Source organism: Nycticebus coucang, chromosome 18 (assembly GCF_027406575.1).
Source record: "Nycticebus coucang isolate mNycCou1 chromosome 18, mNycCou1.pri, whole genome shotgun sequence".
NCBI lineage: Eukaryota > Metazoa > Chordata > Mammalia > Primates > Lorisidae > Nycticebus > Nycticebus coucang.
This window is the reverse complement of record NC_069797.1, coordinates 65,223,430-65,239,106: the sequence shown is the minus strand read 5'-3', so window position 1 is coordinate 65,239,106 and position 15,677 is coordinate 65,223,430. Positions and strand designations below refer to the sequence as shown.

At 45.3% G+C, this 15,677-nt stretch overlaps 1 non-coding gene across 1 annotated transcript; it reads left to right on the top strand.

Annotated features, from left to right (window-relative positions):
• The first annotated feature begins 1,569 nt into the window (after positions 1 to 1,569).
• On the top strand, positions 1,570 to 1,733 carry LOC128571473 (U1 spliceosomal RNA). Its single transcript, XR_008375880.1, has one exon. It is a non-coding gene; the product is annotated as a U1 spliceosomal RNA (small nuclear RNA).
• Positions 1,734 to 15,677: the final 13,944 nt, after the last annotated feature.

Here is a 15,677-nt window from a genome sequence, read left to right as displayed (position 1 = left end):
CAATAAAGTAAAAATAAAAGTGTTTTTTAAATGCAGAAACAGGAATATGTTTCCCTTCCATTAAAGCAAAAGTTAAAAAAATTTCTTCAAGGTAAGTGACCTCAATGACCAAACAGAGCATTGATTTTAAACCCAAGACAAGACCTTAACCCCACTTTTTGATTTTCTTATTGAAAAGGTTAAAAGATCTGGCGGCGCCTGGGCTCAAAGGAGTAGAGCGCCGGCCCCATATGCCAGAGGTGGTGGGTTCAAACCCAGCCCTGGCCAAAAACTGCAAAAAAAAAAAAAAGAGAAAAAAGAAAAGGTTAAAAGATCCTTACTCCCTCAGTAGGTGCTGCCAGCTTGATGGGCTGTCTGTTGCAGCACCAAAAATGCAAAGAGGTGTGTGAAGTGGGTTTAGGGACTCGGAATACAGTCCTCCAAAGATGTCTTTGTTAATGCTAAGTACTTATTCAAATGCAAAATATTTTGCTTTTTGGTAAGAACTGAGAAGTAATAGATCCCTGGAGCTCTAATTCCTGGTCACCCAAGAGGTGGAAATTGCTTTATTATAATGCATATACGTGGAATCCCCTATAGTCTCCTAGAGTTAGACTCTGGCTCTGGCTGGTGATCCTTACATTTTTATCTCTATCTCTCATTTCCTGGCTAATTCTTAGCTTCAAACTTCTGCCTGGTTAACGTTTTCTTTTCCTTTTTTTTAGACACAGTCTCACTACTTTGTCACACAGCAACGATAAACTCTTAGTCTCCTGAGTAGCTGGGACTACTGATACCCGCCACAATGCCCAGCTTTTTTTTTTTTTTTTTTTTTTTTGAGACACAGTCTCACTGTGTGGCCCTTGGTAGAGTGCTGTGAAATCACAGCTCACAGCAACTTCAAACTCTTGGGCTTATGCAATTCTCTTGCCTCTGCCTCCCAAGTAGCTTGGACTACAGGCATCTGCCACAACACCCATCTATTTTTTGTCTGTAATTGTCGTTTTTTGGCAGGCCCGGGCTGAGTTCAAACCTGCCAGCTCTGGTCTATGTGGCTGGCGCCCTAGCCACTGAGCTACAGGCACTGAGCCACTGTCCAGCTATTTTTAGAGGCAGGGTCTCTCGCTCTTGCTCAGGCTAGTCTTGAAGAACTCAGCAAACAATCCACCCGCCTCCCACAGTGCTAGGATTACAGGCATGAGCCACTGCCCCTGGCCCCTGGTTAACATTTTCAATTAGCTATCTCAAGATTAATGTACCCAAAACAGAGTGATTGATTTCTCCTACTTCTCTCTTCCCCCTCCTCCCCTCCTGCCTGGGACTTTCTGGGTACTTGGGACTGCCCTTGCCTCACCTCTCATCCATCAGCAAGTCCTGTCTGTCCTCCCTATAAAATTTCCAACCTGTCCTGTCTCCCGGGTTCCACTGCAGCCACCTTGCCAGGTCTCCAGCGTCTCTCAGCCTCCCCACCTCGACCAACCCCACTTTCCCTCAGGTTTCTCTCCTATTGGAATATTCTTTTCCAGTGAAAGTGACCCTAAAATGTAAATCAGATTTCTTCACACGTGCTCTTCAGAAAGTTTCCTTGTACTACTTACATGGCTGGGAAAATACCATGATCACGAAGGTGGTTTTCCCAGTGCTAGGCTTATCCATTGCACTCCAGATGTGCTGACCCCTGCGATTTCCCCAAATGTGAGAAACTCGACTGCATAATTTGTGATAGTGAGGATCTGCATTCACACTTTACCCTGATCTTTGAACAACAAAAAAAGTTCCTTGTAGTGATACATGGTCTAACGTAGGTAGATCTATTTTTTCTTTTTTTTTTTGAGACAGAGCCTCAAGCTGTTGCCATGGGTAGAGTGCTATGACATCACAGCTCACAGCAACCTCCAACTCCTGAGCTCAAGCAATTCTCTTGCCTCTGCCTCACAAGTAGCTGGGACTACAGGTGCCCGCCACAACACCCGGCTATTTTTTGGTTGCAGCTGTCATTGTTGTTTGGGGGGCTCAGGCTGGATTCAAACCCGCCAGCTCAGGTGTATGTGGCTGGTGCCTTAGCCGCTTGAGCCACAGGTGCCAAGCCAACGTGGATGAATATAGAAAACATGATACTAAGAGAAGGAAGAAGTCACAAAAGGTCATGTATTGTATAACTCTATTTATATGAAATGTCAGAAGAGGCAAATTCATAGAGACAGAAAGCTGATGAGTGGTGGCCAGGGGCTAGGGCGGGGAAATGGGCTATTTCAAGGGCATGAGGTTTCCTTTTGGGGCTGATGAAAATGTTCTGAAACTGAATAATGATGAGGATGACTCACAGCATTGTAAATGTACTAAATATCACTGAATTGTCCATGTTAAAATGGTGAATTTTATGTTTGTGAATTTTAACACTTTTTTTTTTTTTTGAGACAGAGTTTCACTAAGTCGCCCTCGGTAGAGTGCTGTGGCATTATAGCTCACAGCAACCTCAAACTCTTGGACTGTTGTTTAGCTGGCCCGGGCCAGGTTCAAACCCATCAACTTTGGTGTATGTGGCTGGTGCTGTAACCACTATACCATGGGTGCTGAGCCTCACTTTTTTTTTTCTTTTAAAAAGGACTTTAGGCCAGATGAAGTGGCTCACACCTAGAACCCTAGTTGGGAGGCTGAGGCAGGAGGATTGTTTGAGACCAGCCTTAGCTCTCCAAAAATTAGCTGGGTGTGGTGGTGTGCTGCTATAGTTCCAGCCACTCAGGAGTCTGAGACAAGAGGAATGCTTAAGCCCAGGAGTTTGAGGTTGCTGTGATGTTAAAGCCATGGCACTCTGGCCTGAGCAACAGAACAAAATTAATAAAAAAATTTTAAAAAACTTTAATGTCCTCTCATTCAAGTATGAAAATAGAATCCAGCTGAGCACAATGGCTCCCCCCTGTCTGTAATCCTCCCTTTCTGGGAGGCTGACACAGGTGGATAACCTGAGCCAGAGTGAAACCCTGCCTCTAAAAATAGACAGGATTGTGGTGAGCGCCTGTAGTCCCAGCTGCTTGGGAGGCTGAGGCAAGAGAATCACTTGAGCCCAAGAATTTGAGGTTTCAGTGAGCAATGATGTGACAGCACTCTACAGAGAGCAACAAAGTGAGACTCTGTCTCAAAAAAAAACCCAGAAAACACAATAGAATCCAAATTCCTCCCTACGGTCCACATTCCATTGCATGGTGTGGCCCCTGCCTCCCTCTCTTATGCTCTGAGCCTTGCCCTACCTCTTCTAGGCTGTTGGGGTTCAGAAAGAGATACCCCAAAGAATGGCACTTTGGCATACTCAGTACTTTGAACTTAAGGAATCTGGAAGTCAGCTGAGAACCAAGGTCTCTCTGCTCTTCTGCTCTCTCTCTGAAGTTCCCCCGTCTGCCTAAAGACACACTGTCCAGAAGGAATACAATTGTCATGAGTCCCCTTCCCAGAGTCTCATCAATTAGAGAAGAGTAACTGTAACTCTGAAGAGACTGCAGTGGGCACCACCCCTACCAGACTTCATCACAGACTCTCACCGGTTCTTCTGAGGGCTGCTCGGAGACTAATCACCTTACCGGGGAGAACTTTTATCTGCCTGGTAAGACAGCCTTGTTCACCTTGCCTTTCCTCCCTCCACTGTGTCATCACTTGTGTTGCCGCCACCACCCATAAGCCCCAGGTCCCTATGCCTTTCCATAGCTCAGGAAGCTGCGTAGTTTTCAATCAGCTGCTTATTTTTCAAATCTCCTATTTTGTGGGACTCCTGTGCATATGCCCGCGATTAAAATGGTTTTTCTCCTGTTCATCTATCTAATGTACATTTGTTTCATAGACTCAGTTATCTACTCTGCTGAAGGTAGAGAGAAAGCTTTCTCTCCCCTACAAGGCAGACCCACCAAGCCCACCTCTGGTCCTTTGTTCAGGCTGTTCCTTCTACTGGGTGTTCTGTCCCCAGCCCCCCAAAGGGGCTCCTTCTTAGTGCTCCGGTTTCCACCTCAGAGAGATCTTTCCTGAACATCCTATCTCTACATCAGCTTTCTGCTTCCTTCCTTGTACTTGCTCGTTTGCTCGGGTTTTCTGTTGCTCTTGCTAAAGTGTGATTCCTCATGAGAGAAGGACTGAGTCTGTCCTGAATTCCCAGAACCTAGATCACACCTGGTACTGCAGACCAGCTCAAAATCGGCAGAATGAATCTTAAAAATATGTGTTTCTGGGCCGGGCACAGTGGCTCACACCTATAATCCCAACACTCTGGGAGGCCGAGGTAGGTGAATCACCTGAGCTGATTGAGTTTGAGATCAGCCTGAGCAAGAGCAAGATCTCATCTTTGCAAAAAAGTCAGGTGGTGTGACGGGTGCCAGTAGTCACAGCTATCTGGGAGGCTGAGGCAAGAAGACCATTTGAGCCCAAGAGTTTGAGGTTGCTGTGAGCAATCATGCCATAGCACTCTACCCAGGGGCGAGAAAGTTAGACCCTGTCTCAAAAAAAAATTTCTGGCCAGATGTGGTGGCTCATACCTGTAATCTTAGCACTCTGGGAGGCTGAGGTGGGAGGACCCTTTAAGCTCAGGAGTTTGAGACCAGCCTGAGCAAGGATGAAACCCCATCTCTACTGAAAATAGAAAAATTAGCCGAGTGTTGTGGAAGGCATCTATAGTCCCAGCTACTCAGGAGGCTGAGGCAGGAGGACTGTTTGAACCCAGGAGTTTGAGGTTGCTATAAGCTATGACACCACCACATTCTAGGCAGGGAGACAGAGTGAGACTCTGCCTCAAAAAAAAAAAAAAAGAATTGGGGGCCAGGCACAGTGGCTCCTGGCACTCTGGGAGGCCGATGCAGGTGGATTGCCTGAGCTCACAGGTTCAAGACCAACCTGAGCAGGAGTGACACTCTGTCTCTAAAAATACCCAGGCATTGTGTGCAGGTGCCTGTAGTCCCAGCTACTTGGGAAGCTGAGCCAAGAGAATCACTTGAGCCATGACGTTGATGCTGCTGTGCGCTGTGATGCCATGGCACTCTACCAAGGGTGACAAGTGAGACTCTGTCTCAAAAAAAAAAAAAACTTAAGGATATAGGACACTTCTTTGCATTTTGTAATGTATAGATAAACTCACATATACTTCCTATGTAAGCTAACTTAAATCTACAAGGTATTTTGTGTATTTGGCCTGGAATTGAAAAAGTACTTATTTGTCAAAGCAGCAGGTGTTAGGCAGGACTTGGGTTAGGCTCGGTGCCTGTAGCTCAGTGGCTAGGGTGCTGGCCACATGCACCAGGGCTGGTGGGTTCAAACCTGGCCTGGGCCTGATAAACAACAATGACAATTATAACATTAAAAAAAAAAAAAATAGTCAGGCGTCCCAACTATTCGGGAGGCTGAGGGAAGAGAATGGCTTAAACCCAAGAGTTTGAAGTTGCTGTGAGCTGTGATGCCACAGCACTCTACTAAGAGTGACATAGTGGAACTCTGTCTCCAAAAAAAAAAAAAAAAAAGAAAACTTGTGTTAGACCTGGGTTAGAGGGCTGGCGTGATGGCTCTTTTTCTTTTGTTTTTGTTTTTTTTGAGACAGAGCCTCAAGCTGTCACCCTGGGTAGAGTGCCGTCATGTCATAGCTCAGTAGAGTGCTGTCGTGTCACAGCTCACAGCAACCTCCAACTCTTGGGCTTAAGTGATTCTCTTGCCTCAGCCTCCTGAGTAGATGGGACTACAGACGCCCTCACAACGCCCAGCTATTTTTTAGTTGTAGTTGTCATTGTTTGGCAGGCCCGGGCCGGATTCAAACCTGCCAGCTCTGGTGTATGTGGCTGGTGCCTTAGCCACTTGAACTACAGACGCCAAACTTGGTGTGATGGCCCTTACATATAATCCCAGGCCAGGAGTTTGAGACCAGACTGAGCAACATAGCGAGACTCTATCTCTAAAAACTGAAAAAAAAAATTTTTTTTAATTAGTTACTTTGGATGATCGCTTGAGCCCTGGAGTTTGAGCCTACTGCAAGCCATGACTGCACCACTGCATTGCAGCCTGGGTGAAAGAGTAAGACCCTGTCTCTTAAATACACACACAAAAAGGGAGACTTGCCTTAAAGGTCCTGGTATTACAAACTATAAAATTTGACCTGCTTCTGCAGAATGTACAGGCTCTTCATTAGCAAACCTTTTACCACAAGGACTAATTCAAGAAAGATACAAATGTTTACCAGTCTCATTTTTTTTTTTGTAAATTAATTATTTAATTTCTTTTTCAATTAAATCATAGCTGTGTACATTAATGCAATCATGGGGTACCATGCGCTGGTTTTATATACAATTGGAAATATATATATATATATATATTTTTTTTTTTTTTGTAGAGACAGAGTTTCACTTTATGGCCCTCAGTAGAGTGCCGTGGCATCACACAGCTCACAGCAACCTCCAACTCCTGGGCTTAAGCGATTCTCTTGCCTCAGCCTCCCAAGTAGCTGGGACTATAGGCGCCCGCCACAACACCCAGCTATTTTTTGGTTGCAGTTCGGCCGGGGCTGGGTTTGAACCGGCCACCCTTGGTATATTGGGCCGGCGCCTTACCGACTGAGCCACAGGCGCCGCCCACAATTGGAAATATTTTCATCACACTGGTTAACATAGCCTTCCTGGCATTTTCTTGTTATTGAGTTAAGACATTTATATTCTACATTTGGTAAGTTTTACATGTACCCTTGTTTTGTTTTGTTTTGTTTTGTTTTTGTGGTTTTTGGCCGGGGCTGGGTTTGAACCTGCCACCTCCGGCATATGGGACCGGCGCCCTACTCCTTGAGCCACAGGTGCCACCCCACATGTATCCTTGTAAGATGCACCATAGGTGTAATCCCACCAATTACCCTCCCTTCACCCATCCTCCCCCCTCCCCTCCCTTTCCCCTTTCTCCATATTCTTAGGCTATAATTGGATTATAGCTTTCATATGACAGCTATAAATTAGTTTCACAGTAGGGCTGAGTACATTGGATACTTTTTCTTCCATTCTTGAGATACTTTACTAAGAAGAATACGTTCCAGCTCCATCTGTATAAACATGAAAGAGGTAAAGTCTCCATCTTTCTTTGTGGCTGCATAATATTCCATGGTGTACATATACCACAATTTATTAATCCATTCGTGGATCGATGGGCACTTGGGCTTCTTCCATGATTTAGCAATTATGAATTGGGCTGCAATAAACATTCTTGTACAAATATCTTTTTTTTTTGCAGTTTTTGGCGACGGCCAGGTTTGAACCCACCACCTCTGGCATATGGGACCAGCGCCCTACTCCTTTGAGCCACAGGCACCACTCCAAATATCTTCGTTATAATGTGACATTCCCTACACTGCTGGTGGGAATGCAAACTAATACGTTCCTTTTGGAAAGATGTTTGCAGAACACTTAGGGATCTAAAAATAGACCTGCTATTCGATTCTACAATTCTTCTACTAGGTATATATCCAGAAGACCAAAAATCACATTTTTTTTTTTTTTTTTTTTTTGAGACAGAGTCTCACTCTGTTGCCCTCAGTAGAATGCTATGGTGTCACAGCTCACAGCAACTCAAACTCTTGGGCTTACGTGATTCTCTTGCCTCAGCCTCCCGAGTAGCTGGTACTACAGGTGCCCGCCACAATGCCCAGCTATTTTTGGTTGCAGTTGTCATTGTTGTTTAGCAGGTTCTTGCCGGGCTTGAACCCACCAGCCTCAGTGTATGTGGCCGGGGCCCTACTCACTGAGCTACGGGTGCTGAGCCCCAACCTCATTTTTTATTTCTCTGCCAAGATGACATGAGCTTTATTATATCCTATGAAAAGAAGAGAGTTATGCTTACAATTAAGATGACCTAATTTCTTTCTTTTTCTTTTTTTTTTTGAGACAGAGTCTCACTTTCTCACCCTCTGTAGAGTGATGTGGTATCATTGCTCACAGCAACCTCAAACTCTTGGGCTCAAGCGATTCTCTTGTCTCAGCCTCCTGAGCAGCTGGGACTACAGGCACCTGCCACAACACCCGGCTATTTTTAGAGATGGGGTCTCGCTCTAGCTCAGGCTGGTCTCTGAGCTCAGGCTCAGGAGATCAGCCCACCTTAGCCTCCCAGAATGTTTTGGGATTACAGGCATGAGCCACTGCACCCTTCCTCATCTTTTCTTTGAATTAACTTCTCCAGATAGGTACTATTATTTGTAGGTGGAGAAACTGAAGCTCAGAGAGGTCATATGACTTGCCTAGAGTCACAGAGCAAATTAGCTGAGGCACTAGGACCAAATGTATTCAGACTCCACTTACCTTTGAGCAAGTTCCCTGACTTCAGGAAGGTTCCTTTTCTCTGCTTCTCTCCAATCCTTACCCACCTGCAGGGGGAACTGCAGTGCAAGTTAAATTAAGTAATATGTGGAGGCACCTGGCTCTAGTCCTAGTTTTTTGTATGTTTTGGGGGTTTTTTGCAGTTTTTTGGGCCAGGGCTGGGTTTGAACCCTCCACCTCCGGTATATGGGGCCGGTGCCCTCTAGTCGTAGTCCTGGTAATCTAGATTTGCTATTGTAATTTTTCCATTTAATGTAAAACTCACACAGCCCTTCCAAGGTGGCCATGATAGGCTAAAAGGGGATTGAAGGCCCCTTCTCTCTGCTCTGCATCCAAGTTTCCTGAAAGGCCAGAAAACTAAGAGCTGGGACCTCAGGGCCAGAACAGTCCATAAGCATGGTCCTTTCCACTCTCCCTCTGTGCCTTTTATACCACACATGTGCTCACACACAGATGCTCGTGCAATGGAAATTCCAACTTGGACAGGGGGAAAGGAATGTATATTGAGGCCCATGATAGCCAGAAAAATAATCCAACCTGGCCCCATGCCCAGGGCCAGGCGTCCCTGTGTCATCCAGACCACAGTCCACACCCAGTTAACCTCTGACCAGCAGCTCGCCCAGCTGCTCTGCTGCTCTCCCGGAACCACCCTCTCTTGGGACAGGGTGTATGTTGGCAAGACTCAAAGGGCAGGGGGTGAGAGGGCCCAGAGTAGAGAGGAAGGAAAGGAGGCCCTCTCCCTTCCACCCAGCAGGCTAATCCCCTGGACCACAGTGCGTCTGCCAAGGCTGTTCCAGAGGCAGACGCACTGCTCAGACACCCCTGCAATGGATAGTGGGAAATGAAAGCTGTTACAGAGAAAAAGCAGCCCCCCACTCTTCTTCTATTGTAGGCAAACAAGGATCTTCTCTGTTTTATAGCCATAGCAACCAGGTGCCTTTAAACATCCATGCTTCTGGAGGCTCGGAGCCCCTTAATCAGGAGAACCTTATCTTTATGCTCTTTCATGTTCTTGTAGGGATCATGGTGAAACACTCCCTTTCCCCACCAAAGTTCACTGAAAGATCAACGGACACTTAAGCCAGATTAATAAGAGAAATGGTTACTTCCAAATACCATGCACATGACGTGGCGCCAGTGGCTCAAGGAGTAGGGCACTGGCCCCACATACCCGAGGTGGTGAGTTCAAACCTGGCCCTGGCCAAAAATAAAAATAAAAAAAAATAATAATAAATACTATGTGCATGGGGGGAACCACAAGAATGATTACCCAATGTCTCAGTGATGATCAGACACCTTTATAGATGTCATTTTATTCTTTATTTATTTTAGAGACAAAGTCTCACTTTCTCACCCTTGGTAGAGTTCCGTAGCATCACAGCACAGCTCACAGCAACCTCAAACTCCTGGGCTCAAGCAATTCTCTTGCCTCAGCCTCCCAAGTAGCTGGGACTACAGGTGCCCGCCACAACGCCTGGCTATTTTTGTTGTTGTTACAGTCTGGCCAGGGCTGGGTTCGAACCCACCACCCTCAGTACGTGGGGCTGGCACCCTACCCACTGAGCCACAGGTGCCGCCTCATAGATGTCATTTTGAAGTGGGGGAGAATATGGATTCCAGGAGCAGGTAGTGGTTGCTGGGGAGGAGGATGACTAGATGGGGAACAGACTGACGTGTAAATTAACCTGGGAGATGGGTATTGTGTTTTAAATGAGTTGGGCCTGCTCTGCTAACATTCACAGGGAAAGGAAGTCACTTCCCTCCCTTTGCTCCCCTGATCAGGTCAGTCTGGTTTTATGCAAATTAGGGGAAAGCCCCTTCCATTGCTTTCAAATTGTGAAGGGCCTTTAATTCAAAATATTCTTTATGTCAAGGAGTCATATCTGGGGGCAAAATTTCTTTACCTCTTTCATTCTTATCCATGCAGAAAACTCTCTACCCTGCACCTTAGAATTTCCCTGTGCAGTAGCTATAGACCCTTCCCTTGCACATAAAATGAGCTCAGTGATTTTGTTTTTCTTTTCTTTTTTTTTTTTTGCCATTTAGAAACTATCAGTGAATGAAGTAACTCTGTAGAGTTTGTTACTGGACAAAGAGGGTCTGGCCGCCTGTCACTGTCAGCCAATATGCAGACACGGGGATAGGTCCACTGATCCTTATTTGTCAGAAGGCCGGATTCTGGAGAACAGTGAGAGTAGCCTCTCCAAGATTGTTCTGTTCTTTCATTTTCAAAATTACGTTTGAGTAATTTGAGTTTTATACACGTGAGTTCACAGTGAAGTCCATGTTAACCCTGGCAGAACCCATGACCCATAGTAAACAATAATCAGTATAACTCGTGACCCAAAAAAACATTCCAATTAAAAAGTTAATCTCTTAAATCAATCCACCTAAACTACTCAAGATAGGCATCTTTAGGGTGGGAGTAAGAATGGGAGTTCAAGCAAGACCTAAACGGACCAAGCCAGCTGTCTCCCATCTGCCCTAGCCTGACTGACCCCATCTTATTTTCACTATGTGCGCTTTCAAGTTTATAAGGTTTATGAAATTAAAATGCTGTCTTTAACAGGTCTACCTGTGCACCTCAGTCTTACAGTGCAATACTGTCTTTATATTGATTCCGCTCTTGTGAATGGTCAGTGTTTGACCACAGAAGGGACCTGAGCAGTGGGCTTGATTGTCAGACTCTCCAAATTGGCACTGTTTTGCTTTAAGACCGACATATGACCTCAAAATAATTTAATTTAGAGTTTAAAAAAATAATTTAGGTTTTTCTAGCGCAAGAAAATCACAAGGGCATAATAGAGGGAAGGATAACTTGTACATTAAAAGAAACTTAAAAGACATACCAACTGATTGTAATATGGGACTTTGTTTGGATCCCACCTTAAAACTAGTCTTTCTGGAGACATGGAAACTCTTTTATAGAAAGGAGGCTGCCGGGGCGGCGCCTGTGGCTCAAGGGGTAGGGTGCCGGTCCCATATGCCGGAGGTGGTGGGTTCAAACCCAGCCCCGGCCAAAAACCAAAAAAAAAAAAAAAAAAAAAGATTAACAGAAAAAGAAAGGAGGCTGCCCTCAAAAACATACTGAGGCAAAGGAGTAAAGCAGAGCTGGACTCTGTCCTAGTAACTCTGTACAGGTATTATCTGGCAGTCTGTGATAAGTACGAAAGCCACTAATCGCTGCCCCTACTGCAGCAGCTGTCTCTGTTACCTATATGCCCTTCAGAGGATACGTGTTGGACCTATGTAGTAACCTTGTCACTTCCCTGACATTCTGTTGTCTTTGAGGACAGGTGGCCCTGCACCAAGGGCACAGGGCCAACCTGACCTTTCCCTGAATCCCAAGACTTCACGTGCACCCAAGCCCTAAAATGTATAAAACGAAGGCCAGCGATTGAGTCGGTGAGCTCGGTTTTTGGGACAGTAGTCCACTGAGTCTCCTGGCTGGTGAATAAAGCCGCTACTTCTTCCAACTGGTGCCTGGGGTCTTCGTCTGCCTCTGCTCTTGCTACACCACCAACCAGTTGTAATATGGGACTTTATTTGGGTCCCAACTTTAACAACGAACCTAAGAGGGCGGCGCCTGTGGCTCAGTGAGTAGGGCGCCGGCCCCATATGCCGAGGGTGGCGGGTTCAAACCCAGCCCCGGCCAAACTGCAACAAAAAAATAGCCGGGCGTTGTGGTGGGCGCCTGTAGTCCCAGCTGCTCAGGAGGCTGAGGCAGGAGAATCGCCTAAGCCCAAGAGTTAGAGGTTGCTGTGAGCCGTGTGACGCCACGGCACTCTACCGAGGGCGGTACGTGAGACTCTGTCTCTACAAAAATAAAAAAATAAAAAAAAAACGAACCTAAGAAAATGTCTGACATGTCTGAATCAAATAGGAAAGTTAATTATATAGGTGATAATATGATATAAGGAATTATTTATGTTTCATTTTTGATGTTTTATCACTTTAAAAGGGGAATTTCTTAGCCAGGCGTTCTGGCAGGTGCCTGTAGTTCTAGCTACTTGGGAGACTAAGGCAAGAGAATCGCTTAAACCCAAGAGTTTGGGGTTGCTGTGAGCTATGACACCACCTACCCAGGGCGACATAGTGAGACTTTGTCTCAAAAAAAATATATAATAATAAAAATAAAAAGGGAGTTTCTGTCTTTTGGCAGCACATACTAAAATATGTAAGCAACAAATTGTATGATTTCTAATGTTTGTTTCAAGTTAATATTTGAAGAGGGAGGTGGAGCTTAGATAAAAACATGTTAAAAGACAAAAACACAGGGGGCCTGTGGCTCAGTGAGTAGGGTGCCGGCCCCATATGCCAAGGGTGGCGGGTTCAAACCCAGCCCCGGCCAAACTGCAACAACAACAAAATAATAATAATAAAAAATAAAAAAGACAAAAACACAACAAAATTTTTTATAGGCCTAATTGGCTTGTATTCAAGATACATGAGTTGGGACAGCCTCCATTCTATAAAATAGAGTGAGAGTTTCCAGTGGGCAATGGCAGAACAGTGGGTTTTGTAAGATGGGAACAAGGAAACTGCAATAGAACAAAACCTGATTGGTGAACACCTGCTTACATCAGGTTACTTTTTCGTAAGATTTACAGCAGAAGGGACTTCTGTATTGTACTGATTCAGGTAGACTGGAACCCCCTGTTTTCTGGGGAAAAACTAGTATGTTTTGGAATCTATCTGCTTCCATACAGTTTCAGTTTGATGATGTGTCTTTTAGCATTAGTGACTTCATTTTGGTCCTGCCCTGGTTTATCGGGGCCTAATGCAGGAGCTCAGTCTAAAACAATGGCCTCCTATAGTTTTGTTTAACATGTATTTGGTCATAGGAACACATTTCCCTCTCATTTCCAACCATGTTTCCTTCTCACTCACACTAGGTTAGAAAAAGCTGGAAGCTGGGCCGGGGGAGAGGACTATAGGCATTGCTGATGAAGCTAACGATTTACAGCAAGTCTCTGATAGAAGCTGACAGACACCCAAGGGAAGGAGCCTTGGAGGAGGAAAAAGATACATTTTTTCCTCACCTGTCACAAGCTTGCTGGCTGAGACTCCTAAAACAAAAGACAGATTAGCAAGAGAAAAGGATACACATGTATCTAATACAAGTTTTACATGACAGGGAGCCTTCAGAAATGAAGACCTAGGGCGGTGCCTGTGGCTCAGTTGGTAAGGCGCCAGCCTCATATACCGAGGGTGGCAGGTTCAAACCCGGCCCCAGCTGAACTGCAACCAAAAAATAGCTGGGCGTTGTGGCGGGCGCCTGTAGTCCCAGCTACTCGGGAGGCTGAGGCAAGAGAATCGCTTAAGCCCAGGAGTTGGAGGTTGCTGTGAGCTGTGTGATGCCACGGCACTCTACTAAGGGCCATAAAGTGAGACTCTGCCTCTACAAAAAAAAAAAAAAGAAAGAAATGAAGACCTAAAGAAACAGAAAAATGGGTATTGTTACATACAGTCTTGCATTAGTGTGATTGGAAGACCAGGGAGTTATGTCCTAATAGTAATAAACTGGGGGAACTTGGCCTGTTTGTCCAGATTCTTCTTGGCATTGTCTGTCTTCATTCCTTTTCTCTGGGGATAGGCACATGAATGTCTTCCATCTGCTGCAAAGGAAAGTCAACTTGGTTTTACCGCCATATTTGGGGGTAGCATGTCTTGAACTCTACCAGAGCTGAACTGAGCCAGGCACTAGACAAAGGGCTGGAACAAAAATAACACTGAGAGAGGTGCCTGTGGCTCAAGGAGTAGGGTGCCGGCCCCACATGCCAGAGGTGGTGGGTTCAAACCCAGCCCCGGCCAAAACTGCAAAAAATAAAAATAAATAAATAAATATATATATATATATATATATATATATATATATAAATAACACTGAGACCACTGAAGGTCAGGAAGGAAGATACAGCCTAGTGTTTAGGGAGCTTTGGTTGAAAACCAGGGAAGTCGACCTAAGTGTAGCGAGCAACTTGGACCCAAGAAAGAAGAAACTGTGGGAAGTGAGTTGCATCAAAGGACTAAGGGACCCAAGATAACTCCACCATCTTCATTTGGGTCACTGGAGACAGTCTCTCTTGGATCTTATCTTTGTCTTCTTGTTTTTTTTGAGACAGAGTCTCACGATGTCGCACTCGGTAGAGGGCCGTGGCATCACAGCTCACAGCAACCTCAAACTCGCGGGTTTAAGTGATTCTCTTGCCTTAGTCTCCCAAGTAGCTGGACCTACAGGTGCCTGTCACAACACATGGCTATTATCATTGTCTTCTATTCAGATGGTTAAATCATTCAAGGGTTGGTTGATTGGGATCTGTTGGTATTCACATACCAGTTTTCATTGTATGGGCTTGATGTGGCAGTCCTGGGATTCCTAATATTCCAAGTGTGGTCTGCAGATCAACAACATCAATATCCCCTGAAGTTTGAAAGGTAGATTTGCTGTCCTCACTCTTGATCTACTAAATCAGAATCTATACTAAGATTCCAGAGCATAGGGCGGCGCCTGTGGCTCAACGGGTAGGGCGCCGGTCCCATATGCCGGAGGTGGCGGGTTCAAGCCCAGCCCTGGCCAAAAATAAAAAAAAAAAAAAAAAAAAAAAAAAAGATTCCAGAGCATAAGGGACAGATTTTTTTAGGGAGGCCATATGCAACTTCGTGTTGGCTTTTTCTTTCTCTTTTTTTTTTTGCAGTTTGGCTGGGGCCAGGCTCGAACCCGCCACCCTCAGCATATGGGGCTGGCGCCCCACCCACTGAGCCACAGGCACCGCCCTGTGTTGGCTTTTTCATGTGCTGTTGTTGTACAGTCTTTGTTGAGGACAACTTACAAGATGCATGAAAAACCTTAAAATGTCCATATCCTTTAATCAAACAATTGCATTTCTAGGAATTCATCAGATGTGTCAAAGATGTATGTGACCAGAATGTTCATCCTAGGGCAGTGCTCGTAGGCTGGTGGGTTTGGACGTTTTGGCAGGCACCTGTAGTCCCAGCTATTTGGGAGGCTGAGGCAAGAGAATCGCTTAAGCCCAAGAGTTGAAGGTTGCTGTGAGCTGTGACGCCCCAGCATTCTACCAAGGGTGATATAGTGAGACTCTATCTCAAAATAAATAAATAAATAAATAAATAAAAGAAAGAAAGAAAATAAAAGGGGCTCCTGCAGGGGAGGACTGAGTCCTGCAGGCAGGGACCCAATGGAGCCAGATGGTTCCTGACACAAGAAACCACTTAGGACACATCTCAATTCAATCATTTTGGCACTTTTCCACTTATGCTTAGGGAGTCAGTTGCTGGGAAAACTTCGAAAGTGCCAGTAAGTCTGGAATTTCTATAAGTAATGGCTATTTTGCAAGATGAATAGGTAACAAACATCTTGGGAAA